Below are 15575 nucleotides of genomic sequence, written 5' to 3' on the forward strand. Positions count from 1 at the left end.
TTCCCCTGTTATTCATTTCGCTCCCAGAAGTCGCTTTCAAACTTGCGACTTCCCGATCTTGTAGGAATCTTTTACGATGAAAAATACTATAACGATTATAAAATGTAGAATTCTCGTTTATAATCGTCGTCACTTTGTAACATTCGAATCGCCTCGCGATTCTTCAAAAATCGGCCCGCGCAGAGAGTCACGTGCTTCCTGTTAATCATAGATACAGATGATAAAATGGCAGAAATAATTGGATTGTCGCTTGAGCAGAGCGTTTGCTGTTACCTTTTTTAATTGAGACATACGCACACCACAGTGATTCGTTGATATTTTTTTTTATGCAAAAGGTTTTTCGATGGCGCACTCGACCACGTGCACTTGTAGTAGAGGGAAAAAAAAAAGGAAAAAAGAACACAAATTTATTCTGACCTCTGTCAGGTGCATCGTGGATTTAGTTAATAACAAATTGCCGCCGATCTGTCTTCTCGTTTCTCGTGTTGTCGAACCGACAATCGTATCCGATTTGCATAAATTTCCGCGGCTACAAAGGCTGGGTGTATGTCGTAGAGAGAACGGTAAGTTCGTCGCGATGGCTTCCTCGTATTAGCGACATTTAATCGCCGATGTCGCTTGGGAAAGCAAACCAGGGCAATTACCAACGATCTTTGTACCGACATGCGAGCAGCGAAGCGATATTCTCGAATGAATATTCCACAAGTGTTCCAAGTGTTCCACAATCGATTTCGAATAGCTCCGGTTATTGAAGGGGTTGGCAACCGAGCGATAAGTTGTAGAAATCACAGATAAAAAATAATGACGAATGTAAAGAGCGAAATTATTTATGACTCTCCCTTTGTGAAATTAAAGAGAATATCTGTAAAATATAATAAGATTTGAATCGGAAACTCATTATTGCATTTTTGTCGCGATTACATTGTCAGAAAATTGATCGAGATGTCCCTTAAAAGTATCTAAATAATTTCCAAGTAACTCGTATATTCTCGTGCATGAACTACTTTCTTTGACGGCGAGAAATCAATTTTCAGTCGCTCGTGAATCAATTGTGTCGCTTGACATTTAATGGGCTGCATATTCGTGGATCGATCCACCAGAGATTAACTCGTCACCGGAAGTGCGTACATTAACGATGAGTCGATCGTGGCGATGGCTTTTCACACGCGTATACCGCACACGCGTGCACGCGAGCACGCACACATGCGTGAACGAAAAATGGCAAATTGACGATAAAACCAACGGACGCGAATTATGCACCGCACGAATAATCTCTGATTTATTCCGTCGTAATTCCGTCCTTTTTCTTACGGCTTAACGCGCTTACTCAATGCTTTATTGCGCATTAAATAGATACAGATTATTGGTGGACATATTTGGAGCACGTGATTTTATCAACTGCAAATTATCGGGCGCGCGGAAAATGCTACGATTTACGGTCAATTTCACTGTACCTTCCGCTCGACGTTGAAAATTCGGGAGAACGATTTATCACTTATGCAGTTTATTTACGAGAAAACTGGCGGGAATAGCGAGGTGTGAAAATTACGTACATCGCGGCTGTATCATATTTGTGAGATCGTTGTTGTAATTGCTGTAAAATGCGACGGCACGGTATGTTTTAACGGATATTCTTTATCACATACGCCGGGATGATCGTTGGAACTGAAATGCGCAAATATTTGGATAGGCAGAAGCTAAGTTCTTCTACACCTATTTCCACCCGGCTACTTCATGTAACGCGCATAATGGTGTTTCTTCAGTATACATTGTTATCAGCTGACTACGAACTTTGTTGGAAAAATCTATGGTCAAGTTAACCGGGCCAATCAACCCTAGATTCCCCGCTAGGTTACCTAGATTTGTGCTACTGCTAATTTTAGGTACTATAAATATTAGCGCGATTCTCTCCGGGCTTCTCAAAATGAAAAAGATATTACCGCGGTCCAACAAGCTTAATTGATTCCGTAGATGGAAGTGGTCGCGATAGTGCCAGGACGCTTCCCGGTTATATAATCTGCGAGGAGAACAACACTCCACCATTTCCAGGATTACGGTAATGGATAGCATTTATTTTCTTACAGCGCAACTTCATTTTTAATCATATCTAAAACTGCTGGACGAAAATGCTCCGCTTGCGGTCGTTTTCTTCATATTTCCACCAACCAACCCCGCGCGGTGTCGCAAGAAATTGTTTCTGGGGTAGACTCTGTTTCTTTCGCACGACGAAACCGTCAGAGAGTAACACATTTTCGCGACGCAGCGGCAACTTCTCTTAGTAGACTTGGGTTGCGGTAATAGAGAGCTCGATCCGTCATAAAAAGACACAAAGATACACATTTCAATGACGCACGCGACAGAAAGCTTGTTCGAAGCGATCATTAGCGCTCATGTATTCACTTTGTATTACAAAGTTTCTAATAACTACGCGCGAGCGTTAAAAGATGAGAAAACTTTCACGTCTCACAGGACGAGAATTGATTACTCTCGTCGAGTATTTCCGATTCATCGTTCCGCTACGTTTCCGTACATAAACGCCTCGAAATTAGCCTTATTTTTTCCGAGAGCTTCGAGAGCCGTCCTCGCCTCACCGTGGACATCGTCTCGCGGAAAATACATTTCATTTGGAAATTCTTTCTCGCGCGCCGCCACTCATCGTGGAAATTGTTTCTCCGGACGACGACAGACCGCGTCCTTCTTCCGCTTCAGAGTTCGTTTTCAAATTTAAGACGCAATCCTCCGTCCTTATATTGTTTCTTTTTTTACAGCTGACATTCAGAGATGTATCAAACGCGATCCATTTTTTTGATAAGATTTTTGATAAGTTTTTAAGACGTCTAAAAGTGCTGAGGATGCACATTAAACTATTAATAATGCTGTTAATAATGCAATAATCAAATCTTTGATTTTATTTAATAATTATGATGATGACTTCGGATCATCACACCATACAGAATCCGGCCGTTGCGAAACGGAAGTTTTAATTGTGCGAGATAGAATTTTGTCGTGCTGACAGTGAATTATGTAGTTGATTTTCATATCTTACACTAGCATACGTAAACTGAATTAACTATTACGAAACGGAAATTCTGATTAGACGGAGAAAGACAGACGTCGCTGTAACAGTGAATTCTATATTTAATTATTATCATTGCACTTAAGTCATACAAATTAAATCAAATCATGAAAATTACATCTACTATTAGACTTAAGAAATCATTAAAAAAATATTATTTTTTTGCTTACATCTTAAACTATTTATATCATTATTTCAGTACCTATTTCCGCCTGGCATATGTAATAATATGAATAAATATCAACTTTTTAATCATAAAATGCTTCTAAGAGCTCATATAAATCTTTTCTAATTTTATTCACACTTTTATTATATTAACAATTTTTGATAAAAATAAGTTATATAGGAAATATGAATCATCAACTAAATACAAAGAAGCGCCAATTACAATCATAGTTTGATGTTAGATTAATATTATGTCTAATAATACATATATATGCATTTCAAATAAATTTATCTCAGAAATGACTGCGAAATTATGAAATCAATTATAGAAAATATAATTTACTGCTAAAGTATCTAAAAAAGATAGATATAAATCTGAAAATAATTTTGTTGAGCCATCAAAATAACTATGTAGAAAATTTAAGCATAATGAAAAATACTGCAAAAAGTTTTGACGTTAACAACCAATTTGAGCGTTCTACATAATTATTTTCATAGTTCAACGAAATTATTTGCACATGAAATATACAACTAAATTTTTAGCTAAATTTTTACTTCAGCAAAACTGGTCTTTTCATGTAAATTCCTATGACAAATAATATAGTTGATATTTCTTACTTTTTTTCATGTATATTAAGGGATGAAAAGAAAATCCATGATATAACTTAACTTATATTAGTAAAAATGGAATCCTTTTTGTTACAATTAATTCAAATTTATGCTATCTCTTATGTTGCCATGACACAAATAGGTTCTTATAAATATATTAAGACAATTTTTAATATGAAATTTTTGTTAAATAAATATTTTGAGATTCAAAACTTATCTTTGCTTCAGCAAAGTCGTCAGCAATTAGAAATGAAAAATTAAAAAAAGTTTGCATAATTTTATCAAATTTCACATTTACAGAGTTAACAATTGCAAATTTTATGTGTGTTTTATTACGTGTGCTTGTACGTGCGTGCATGCGTGCATGCGTGCGTGCGTGCGTGCGTGCGCGTGTGTGTGCGTGTGTGTGTGTGTGTGTGTGTGTGTGTGTGTGTGTGTGTGTGTGTGTGTGTATGTGTGTGTGTGTGTCCATGCGGCACCTTTTCGTATCGATTCTCGCTGCGAAATGTGCATGACAACATAACGATAAATTTTTATATTCACATAGACCATTTATCCCGTTGAACGTTTTGCATCCGCGACGTTCGATATGTTTGTATTTATACGCTGACATGAAACGTCGAATGATGTAATTAAGAGAATTTGTAGTGTGTCGTCTAATTAGCTTACTCAGCCGAGATGATCGTTCATTTGTCACTATTTAAAATCATGCCCTTTGTTCTTGTCAACGTTACTTTATTTGAGGAAGGCGGAAATTGATTAATAACACTTTATAAGCAAGCTGTACGATGTAATTATTATAAGATGATTTCTTGTTGACACTTCAGCAGTAAAATGGCCGAACTTTCCTTATTATGTTGAAAGCTCATAGTCAAATTACTTTTATAATAATTCGCAAGCTAAATGTAATTTATTATCAATGATCATTTTGTTAATACATCAATTACATTTTCCGATATCTCTCTAAAAATATAAAATAATCGAAATGAAATGGTATACTCGCAGCTGTAAATTGCAAATGCAATAAAGTGCAATATCGGGTACTGTATTGTACATGATTGGTTAATAGATATTTTATTTATTTTTTTGCATATAATTTGTTAGTTCGAAAAAGCCTACATTTACAATCGGCCGGATAATAAAAAACTGATCCGTTATGTTATATACAACGAGATAAAGAAACTTAAAATGTTCAAGAAAGTCACAAAGAATTGATAAAGAAGAGAAATCAATTAAGTGAACACGTCTTCACGTTTTTTTATTATTCGTTTCCAATTTGGCAAATAAGTAATTAATTTATTTGTTTTTGCGCGATCTGTCGCCTCCAACCAAGTTAGATTGCATTGCGGTTTTCAGTTTTCTCGCTCGAAAACAGCATCGATAACGCAAAAACAGAATGCAGTCGAACAGAAAACATAATGGCAAAATCTTTTCTATTGTAAATAATACATAATCAATATAAATATTTGTAATATATGTATAATATGTATCAATAACAACATATAAACTAATAACTAAATCATACATTAAAACATGAACTAAATACATATATTAATAGCCGCCAATGGATTCATCGTAGAGATGACAATTATTTTTCAAAATATCGTCTTTAAGGCTATTCAAAACGATCTTTTCATTAAAAAGTAGTTTTTTTTTTATCTAAAGAATAATTTTCAAAGAATTCTTAGCATATCGATACTTGTATCCCCCATCCCTAATTCACCGTATACATAAACTTAGAAAACTGATTATGGATTCAATAGTAAGTTCGTCCTTAGGAAAAAAAAATTAAATTCGTGTATTTTTGTCAGCGTTCCTTCGGATAGTACGTGACGAGCTGAAGGAATGACCAAAGGTACCGGAAGCGCGCATTCGTCCGCTGAATAATGTATCTCGTTACCGATACGTCGATAGCATTGGAACAGATCGTCTTCATGTGGCACGCAGATGCATCTTCTCGCGTAATAACGCGCCGATAAAGCCGTTCGACGGTGTACTTACTTCTCAGTCTGCAGTGTTACTTACAATTAGTACCACAGTTTGCAAAATCTTTCGTTAACGTTTGCATGTAATAGTTAAAATTGATTGTATCTTGCTGTCGTACTATTAATTGAAATTAATATTTGGAAATAGTTTCACGATAGTAATCAACCGGTACATCAATGTTGTTTAGAGTTGAGTGAAAATTGCAAATTTCAATTCTAAAAGAAAATATAATTGTAATTCTAAAAGGAACTAATTTAGAATTCAATAATAAGCTAATATGATTTAAAGAATAATTTATTAAGTTATATGATCCAAATCATATAACTTTAAGTATAAAAATTGGATATTATAATACAGTAATATAAAATATAATACAATAAAAATGTATATATATCATTTAATATTTAATTATAATATTTAATGAAGGAAAAGAAAAACTAATTAAATAAAAAGTTTTATATAGTTATAAATTTTATGATTTTATAAAATATTCTAACCAAAATTATATCATAAATGGCACATATGACTTCTGTTGGCTCAGTAAAAAAAAAGAAAGATTTAAATAGAAAAAATAATTGTCTAATATATACGTCACGTAGGTATTCTGTGTCAAGCGACCGTGCATTCACTCTAAAATTTTTTTGAAAATCTGTCCAGAAATTTTTATAGCACGGTATGGTACGGTAAAATAAACAAATAAACAAGTAGAAACTTATTTTTATTTTGATAAATAAATATTACTTCGAAAAATATTACTTTGAAATAACGACACGAACAAATCGGTCACATCGATAATATTTCGTAAATTCGCAACGATTTCCGAAGTTTTTACAGTCACTGCGAACATGCCGAAAGATGTTATTTTGTTTTTCAACGCAGAGGTGAATATATAGGGTCGCGCAGCAACTTCCGCGGCCCGAAAAACTTCGGGATTTATTCATTACACCTGCGTTGTTACCATCATACTCGCGTCACATTCGTTTCCATGAGATACGAACGCGCCTTGCCTCGCTCAAGCACTTCCGCGACCATAGAAACATTTTTCTACTACATTAAAAAGTAGGAATGCGTCCTGTACGACAATCCACCGATATTTTTCATCCCGAACATACATTTGGAAAAAAAAAGTAATCTTTATTTCATTTCTTCTCATTACGTAACAAAATCTTTTAACACAAATAAACGAAGAGAACCATATACAAAATCTTTTGCGTTTTCTCGACAATAATCACAATATTACGTTAATAAATTTTACTTTTTAATATCTACGTACACTAGAAATAGTATTTCTGACAATAAGACGTTCCGTATATTAGAAAAAATGAAGATTACAGTTGTCCACATTGTCTGCTTATAGTATGAATATAACCATATCTGGTTTATATTAAAATAAATGAATTTTTGAATGTGTGAATTTTGCCTACAATAGTTGTAAGAGCAACAAACCACGAATTATTTGCATAATTTATGGCGATCGAGTTTAATTACAAATAGATTCCATCTGAATGGCAGACCGAGAGGCGGAAATTTCACGCTGCATTATAATGTAAGTATTGTTTCAAAGAGCGAAATATTCTCGTTCGTCGCCGAATATGTTAAATATTTCTTTGAAACTGCCAGGATAGATATCCGCAGTTTCAACTGTAGCAAGTTGCACGTAAATGAAACGCATATCTTAGAACAAAGATTTTCCGCGGTCGCTTTTGTAATATAGATATTTGTTCCTTGATGCTGAAGTCCCGTAAGCCTCTAGTATACTATATATCGGAAATGCAAATGCAAGAAACGCGAGTATCAGATTTCTCGACCACGTAACGTAATAATTTAAAAAAGTTATAAGAAATTTTTCGTAGGGGATAAAGCTGAAATCAGTATAAGTTCGAAATTATCGTTTATCAAATCTACCCTTAGAAATTTCAAATTATCTCATTCTACTTTATATAAGAAACTTTTTGATATGCAAACATGTATATATATTTGTAGTTTAAAATAAAAATTGACAAGACAATACAATCGAGTGTCCGGCCTCCAATTTTATTAAGCTTTAAATATAGACATGTATTTGTATAAAAGTACTAAATCACACTTTATATCTTTATCAAAGTGGTAAGACCATTCCTTGAAAAAAATCAGTTTCTTTCTTTATAAGTGAATGTCGTCCAAGTTATTAAAGGTATGAAAAAGGGTTTAAATAAAATTTTAATGATTTGAAGAGTACTTTATAAAATGTTTTAATAAAATTTTTTTATTTATAAAAAGTAAAAAATTAATAAAAGTTTTTTAAATAAAAATGTATGAAGACTAAAAAATTTTTTTAAATTATTGTTATAAAATACTCTTGAAATAATTTCTTTTTTAAATCATAAAACTCTTTTTTTCAAAAAAGAGTATTACCTTCTTAACACTCAATTAAGCACTTACAAGAAATATGTATATCTCTGCCTATATTTTAATGTATCCAAAGCTTTTAAATTGGAAAAAGTGTATACGATGAACTATGAAGTTAGCACGAAATTTTCTTAATATAAGAAGAATAATAACAATTCTAGTAACATTTTTTATAATTCTTATCCAGTTTTATGTATAATAAAAATAAAAAATATTCCGCTTTTGTTATTCTTAATATAACAATCTTTTTTTCATTTTTGTAAAGAACTGTAAAACTAAAAAAGTGACACTGAAACAGTCATTAATTTATTTATTCTGTTATTATTTTTCTCTGTTATTACTTTACTCTGTCATTATTGTTTTTATATTAATAGCATGTCATGTTGACTTTACAGATCTAAGAAGAGACACTTGGGTAAGTTTTCTTGTAAGTGAGTAGATATTATTTATATGGAAAATAATTACTTGAATTACTTGTAAGCGTACATCCGCCACACAAAAATCATTTAAAAAATGTATACATAACATAACTGTTAATTAATACAATTTTGTAAATATCATAAAGAATAGAAGTACGTGCGCGTTACATCGAGAAGAAATTTTGCTACGAACGTAATATACTCAATACAATAACGGGGACGGCAATAACTCGAAAAATATATGTTCACGGAATGCATTTGTACCGGGTGAGATGAAAATTAAAAGAGGCAACGTGCGCGGCGTGACGAGCACGGTCGCTGCTGCGCCTAAGAGCCTCGTTGCCATCTTCGCTCCTAGCTTCGGGAGAATTGATAACATAAATATCGTGGCGGACAGTGGCCACAATTTATGGGCATTGTAATGACCCTTAATGCGCATGAGTAGTTTGGCTACAAAGCCCTCATAACTCTTACGCGGAGCAAACGTTGCTAATTTTCTTGCGCCCGCCGCTTAGGCTGTCTTGTGCTAACTCAACCTTGCTCTCACCCGCTCGTACCGCCGTCCACCCCCTTCGCGTTTTCCGACTTCCGTAAAAACGTAAATTACAGCCCGGCTAGGCGAGATCATCGTTTCCATTCTTATCTCAGACTCCGACTGTCCCGCGAGATGATTCATGCACGTTTTCCAAAGTCCGATCTTCGTGATTTTAATCCCTCCGTATATTTCCACCGATGTCGCGACCGATGTTCCAAGTCACGGAAAACGGCAATCCATTTAATAATTTAATCGATATTCGATCGCAATAATTCTTTGTAATCTTAGATTACGCAATGAACTTAATTACTTAAAATTCAAAACGATGAGAAGAAAGAAGTAAAGATATGTCATCAATAAAATTTTCATGATAAGAACGATTTGATTAAAATATCTAAAATTTTACAATGGATACAGGTCCAAAAATAATTCTATTGGTTCATCAAAATAATTAGGTGAAAATCTCGAACATGATTAGCCAAACTAAAAAAAGTTGTAACATTCTAGCAATCAGATTGAGTGTCTCATATAATTATTTATTTTATTTCAATTAACATTATTTAAATTCAACAAAATTATTTCCAGATCTGTATCTTAAATTTTTACGTACTTCAGCAAAACCATCTTTTCCATGTATACTTCATAAAGAAGCTTGTAATTTTAGCTGGATTGCACAAACTTAAACAAGAAATACAAAAATGTTCTTTATTGCTAAATGCACTCGAGACTTGTTGAGAATTATAAATAATTATTAATAGAATAATTTACTGCATAGCAATGACGAAGAAATGTAATAATTTTTATCAGTAGTTCATTGATCGTAAAATATAAAAATATTTCGGAAGGTTTTAACTTATAGATTCTCTTATGACTTAATAATTAGATTAAATTTTACTCTCTATATCACACTTGCTAGATATTTTATACTTTCTATAATGTATAATCAATAATTTCTTTTTAGAGAATTTTGATGACATATTAATCTGGAAAGCAATTGATCTCTTTGCAGACTTTCAAAATAGAAAGTTAATTCCAGAAAATTTGTCCTCGTAAATAAATAGCGATAAATGACATTCTAATTTAATTATTTCAAAGTTACTTTTCTTCTTAATAAAATTTATCATATGTTATCTTTTATATTATATAGTATTTTATTATAATATAGTTATTATCTCTTATATTATTATTATTATTATTATCTCTTATATTATATCATATCATATAGTATTTTCAATAAGTAGCTCATATCAGAATTATACCCTTTTGTCATGGAATATGACAAATCATGTTTATTATCAATGAGAAATCAAAAAATCTATTGATCGGTGAATTTTAGATGATATCTAAAAATAAACAATTCATATTAAATGATTATTAAATGATAATCGAATAATCTCATGTCAGAATTATCATTCAATAAATTCGATATTTGATGTTCACGTAGATAAAATTACGAGCGTCTCACGTAATAAATAATATTATCTAATAATTATTAAAGCTATAAACTTCAAATAACCATACAATAAGATTATTCTCGTGAATTTTCTAAGTTAGTTTAAAGTTTTAACTTTTATAATTAGATTCCATTGGAGTCCATAATCAATTTAATTTTCTTCACGTCTATTTTTATATATATGTAGGCAATATTGGAATTTGCATTACTTTTAACTACAATCTAATCAATTGACAATTTTCAAAATGCACGAGAAAACGTCGAGTGCAATAGAACTAACCCAAGAGCTGGTTTTTCGTGCGATTGTCTACCTAATCCGGAATTAAATAACGGAGCGTTGAATTAGCCTGATCCTTTTAAAGTCAGATTGATGAAAGACACGAGCAGAATTAAACAGCCTCTCGCTCAGGTGCTCCTGAAACATATAGCGGGAATAAAATACTGTGGATTCGCGAATTGAATGTTCAATGTTCTTCATCTCACTCAGGCTTTAATTTCCAAAGATATACTTACATTTTAATGTTTGCGTTAGTAATAGTGTGTTTTTATATGTTTTTTCCGCCGCTATTTATAAAATATCTGCCTTGTATTTGAAAAAGAGGGATATGCTTATTTTTCGATGGATAACATTATTTTTTTTATAAACTACATATGTTATTCAATTAAAATTTATAAGTATTTTTAATAAGTAATCACTTTTTATACATGCGTTTTTTATGATGGGTAAAATTGTAATGGTTTCAGTTCCTTCGCATTCCCAAGATATTAGAATTCCACCATTTTAGCATTCATATTTAATCAATCGAATAATTCCATCAGTTGCAGAAATCTAACAATGGTAGAACATCTTGTATTGTAATTATATCGGTAGAGTATTATACTTATCCTTAATTCATACTTAATTTTAACTTTAATTTAGATATTCAATTGTTCGTTATTCATCTATTGTTCAAAATTACGTGAAATCACACTCAATTCTTGCACATTATTTTGACAAAGAAGAATCTTACTCTTATAAGTAGCTCGAACAAATGGTAAAAATCATAGCGTCATAAACACGAAAAACTACTCGAGGATATCGATCGGATACTCTTGTATCGTGGAGTATCATTTGGGTCGCTATAACTCTATAAAGGTTTTTCCGCGAGTCGGCTGCGAGATTATAAAATCGTCGAAAAGCCGGTCATAAAAGTCAATTTTGCTTAACGTTGTTTCAGCGTTCCTCGATCGTACACTGTCCCCATAACAAAGTTAAACAAGTCGCTACCGTTTAATAAACATTTCAGAAACAATTTTTATTTTAAAAGACATCTAATATATCTATTAAGAAATATCGCGTAATAATTAAAAAATAATGAAAGCTCTTGCGCCTGTATTATGTTAGAATTCTTCTAAACTTTATAGTTTCTTTTCAAATTGCGTGTACTCTGAAACGTTATTACTAGCTAGTTTGACTGCAGTGCTCGCAATGCAAAATACAAAAATATAATAATATAATAAACAGCATCGTTTCTAAACCGCTCGTGAACTTTGAAAAAGTTGCGAGACCTTAAGGCTCTTATCGGGCGCTAAGAAATATCAAGCTTTTTCCTAAACTTTCCCTCGCTTTTATCGCAACTTATAAACTTTCGCTTGAGAGGCGACGCTGTAGCGAAATCATTTCGCGTCTGTGTGTAATAGATCGCTATAAATGTCTTAAGGAAATCTTGCATACTGAAAAATAAGATATTTTTTCCGTTAACGCGCAAGTGTAGAATTTTAATCTTACAACCGTTGTTTTTAATACATAATTTGTTTACTAAACTTCGTGTGAAAAACTAATAAAAAAGCAAATAAAAATTTCGTTAACTCAAAATCAAATTTTTAAAATTTCTCTTTTGTTTATAATATATATATATATATATATATCGCTATAAATGTCTTAAAGGAATCTTATAAATACTAAGAATATATTTTCCATTAACTCTTTCCAAACTGACGACAGAGATAGAATCTGCGGGTTAATTCTAAGCAGAATCGTAAGACTTGTAAGACATATATCTCGTAAGATATGTAAGAATTTAAAAGTGTTTATAATTTTACGCAATATTTTTTTAGACAACTTCTTGTTAGAGCCGTAAGATTTACGGAAAATTTAGAATAGTAGATATTTACGAATGACTGTACAGTACATATACATAGAATTATAATACCAATCATAAGTTCTTACACATTTTACGAAAAGAAATTACGAGCCTTACAATTCTGCTTAGAATTGACTCATTAATCTCCCATTATATGATTTTTGATAAACGATTGTTTTGCTAATTCGTGTAAGAAGCAAATAAAAAATATCGTAAAAATTTCATCCACTCAAGAACTTCGCACTCTATAGAATATGTTACCGAGTTTATAAATATATGATGATTATAATTAGTATAATTAGTTTTTACTAAAATATACATGTACTTTAAAAATACTATACTTATTGTGTTTTTTAAGACTCTTACAGAACAAAATAAAACACAATCGCAACGTTTACAGCCTCACAGATAATCGAGTTTTGCGGGATTCGATTCTTATCTTTATTGTGGCGTAATGATGAACGATGATGAGTATTATAAAAGTAGCGGAAGGAGATATTACTGTCGGACGTTACGATCCCTATTTATCTCTGCAAGTAATTTCAGAGAATCTCCACGTAGCACAAGGCGTGCATTTTCAGTTTACGTCGAAGTCGGTAAAATATAACTTCCAGCCTTTATAAAGCGTTCACCATAAATCTTTAAGAAATTTTTCACCACCTGCAATACTGCGTAATGTTACATATAGTTTATATGAACTGTAACAATACGCGCAAGTATAATTCCTACATAAAAATTAGCGAGAAAATACTTAAAAAAATGGACATATAAAAAATGCAAGTACACTTTAGTGTGAAGTGGCGTAGTATCAAGTGTATTAACAGTAATCGCGCGATTAACATATTTTTCTAATTATTCGAAAGAATAAATGCGTTATTAGTTTTTCTCGTGTTTATCCACATTATGTAACAAAAATACTACAAAAAAAGTCAGTAATAAAATGTCGCTTTAAAATGCAAATTTAAATTTACTTTTTCTCAATTATTATTTTAATTACTTTAATTATTATAGTCGAGAAATTCTTTCTATAATTTAATTAAGTATTAAAGACCACAAATTTTTAATTTATTTCAGTTTAGAAAAAACGATTATATTGAAGGTCTCAATTTTACTGTAATCAATATCAAATAAATTTGCAATGAGTATTATACAATAGAAAGTATCGGAAAGCTATTAGCTTCAAAAATTAACGGCGCAGCGGATAACCACTCCACATTTTTCGTCTATTTAAAACTTTCTACATTTCCTTACTCAAGATTTAAGATTTCTTATCGACGATATACTAAGAATGGAAAGTAAAGGGTCCCGTTATCCTTTTATGTCATCATTGTTATACAATGCATGGCCACAGAGGCGCAGGCAAGATCGAGTGCGTCGCATGGTGAAAAATTGTTAAATTCCACATAGTTTATAGTCGGCGAGACTGTATTTGCATAATCTCTATAACCGCAAAACGATTGTTGGGGCCACAATTCACGCCATTTTATGGTGAGAAATGGTCGTAATATATTTTTCTCCGGGGATAGTTTCACAGACATGGCTGCGGCTTTGACAAGACTTGTTTTTATAAGTTTCTGAAAACGCGCACTTACTACCTGTCGCTCAAAGATGATAAGTGAAATTTAACGGTTCAGTTGTACGGAAAAATTATATACAGAAAAATCTCAAAGAGTAATTTGTCAATTTTCCATTCCCGTTTAAATATATGGTATAAAATTATTACAACAAATATAATGATAAATATAGGATATGACAAAACATTTTATTTAAAAGAATAATTATATTTTGTAATTCAATTAAAACGCTTTGTAAAAGAATAAAGTTTTATAATTAACATGACAATTTAAATAAAAATATTAATTTAGAATATTAAGATATTAATCAGAGAAGATTACAAATGCTAAAATGCGAAAACTTAAAGTGTCAAATGAACATGATTTATATTACTATTTTCCATGCAATACATTGTACACAGATGGAAATAAAAACACAGTTAAAAACTTTGCTGATTCAACAAATCTATAATCGTAATATATAGACAATCAGTTTTCTATGTTAAAGTAACAAAAGTGACAACTGAATTACATTAGCGATTTGTTAAACCACCAAATTTTCTTAGTTATATATAACATAAATTATGTAAAAAGTTATATATTACTTTAAGTTATACATATATAACTATAAGAAGATAATGTTATTCAGCTATTAATATTTTGCTACTTTAACATAGACAATTGACTGTCTGTATATTATGATTATAGATTTACTGAATCAGTAAAGTTTTTACTTGTTTTTTTCCGTCTATATATACAATGTTGCACGGAAAATAGTAATGTAAATCATGTTTATTTGACACTTTAAGTTTTCCATTTTAGAATTTTGTAATTCTCTCAAATATTAATTTGTCATATTAATTATAAAATTTTATTCTTCTACAAAGCGTTTTAATTGAATTCTAAAATATAATTATTCTTTTAAGAGAATTCACGTAATAAACTATTATACGGGCAGCTTTGCTATACCCCTCTATTTTTTTCCGTATTTACAACAATATAAAATTTATTTCGGTTAAAAGAGAAAACTTAAAACAATTTTTCCAGAATTTCTTCAATTATCGGACTCATGGTCACATTGACATAATTGGAAGACGCTTAACTTTCGCGTTTGCTTCGCGAACGGAATGGTAACGTCGAGTCGTGCGTATCGTTGCCATAGATAAGGAATTCTTCGGAGATTTATAGAGAGAGACGCGGAAGCACCTTTTCTCTTACTCTTTCGCTTTCTTTCCATTTCTTTCTCTTTTCTTCTCCGCGCTCTGACT

At 31.7% G+C, this 15575-nt stretch overlaps 2 protein-coding genes across 35 annotated transcripts in view; one reads left to right on the forward strand and one right to left on the reverse strand.

Moving 5' to 3' along the window:
- Positions 1-15575, reverse strand: part of LOC105146636 (uncharacterized) — a 512872-nt gene that overhangs the window by 161840 nt on the left and 335457 nt on the right. The window lies entirely within an intron of this gene.
- The window catches only part of LOC105146634 (Dpr-interacting protein alpha), a 147258-nt gene that overhangs the window by 64821 nt on the left and 66862 nt on the right, over positions 1-15575 (forward strand). The window contains exon 3 of one of the 6 annotated variants that reach the window (XM_087412786.1): positions 8620-8639. The exons of the other annotated variants lie outside the window; for them this stretch is intronic. The gene's annotated coding sequence lies outside the window, so the exon portion shown is untranslated. The remainder of the gene's footprint in view (positions 1-8619; positions 8640-15575) is intronic. 6 annotated transcript variants of the gene reach the window in all.

The sequence above is a fragment of the Acromyrmex echinatior genome, chromosome 13, assembly GCF_024713525.1.
Source record: "Acromyrmex echinatior isolate Ae372 chromosome 13, ASM2471352v2, whole genome shotgun sequence".
Classification (NCBI taxonomy): domain Eukaryota; kingdom Metazoa; phylum Arthropoda; class Insecta; order Hymenoptera; family Formicidae; genus Acromyrmex; species Acromyrmex echinatior.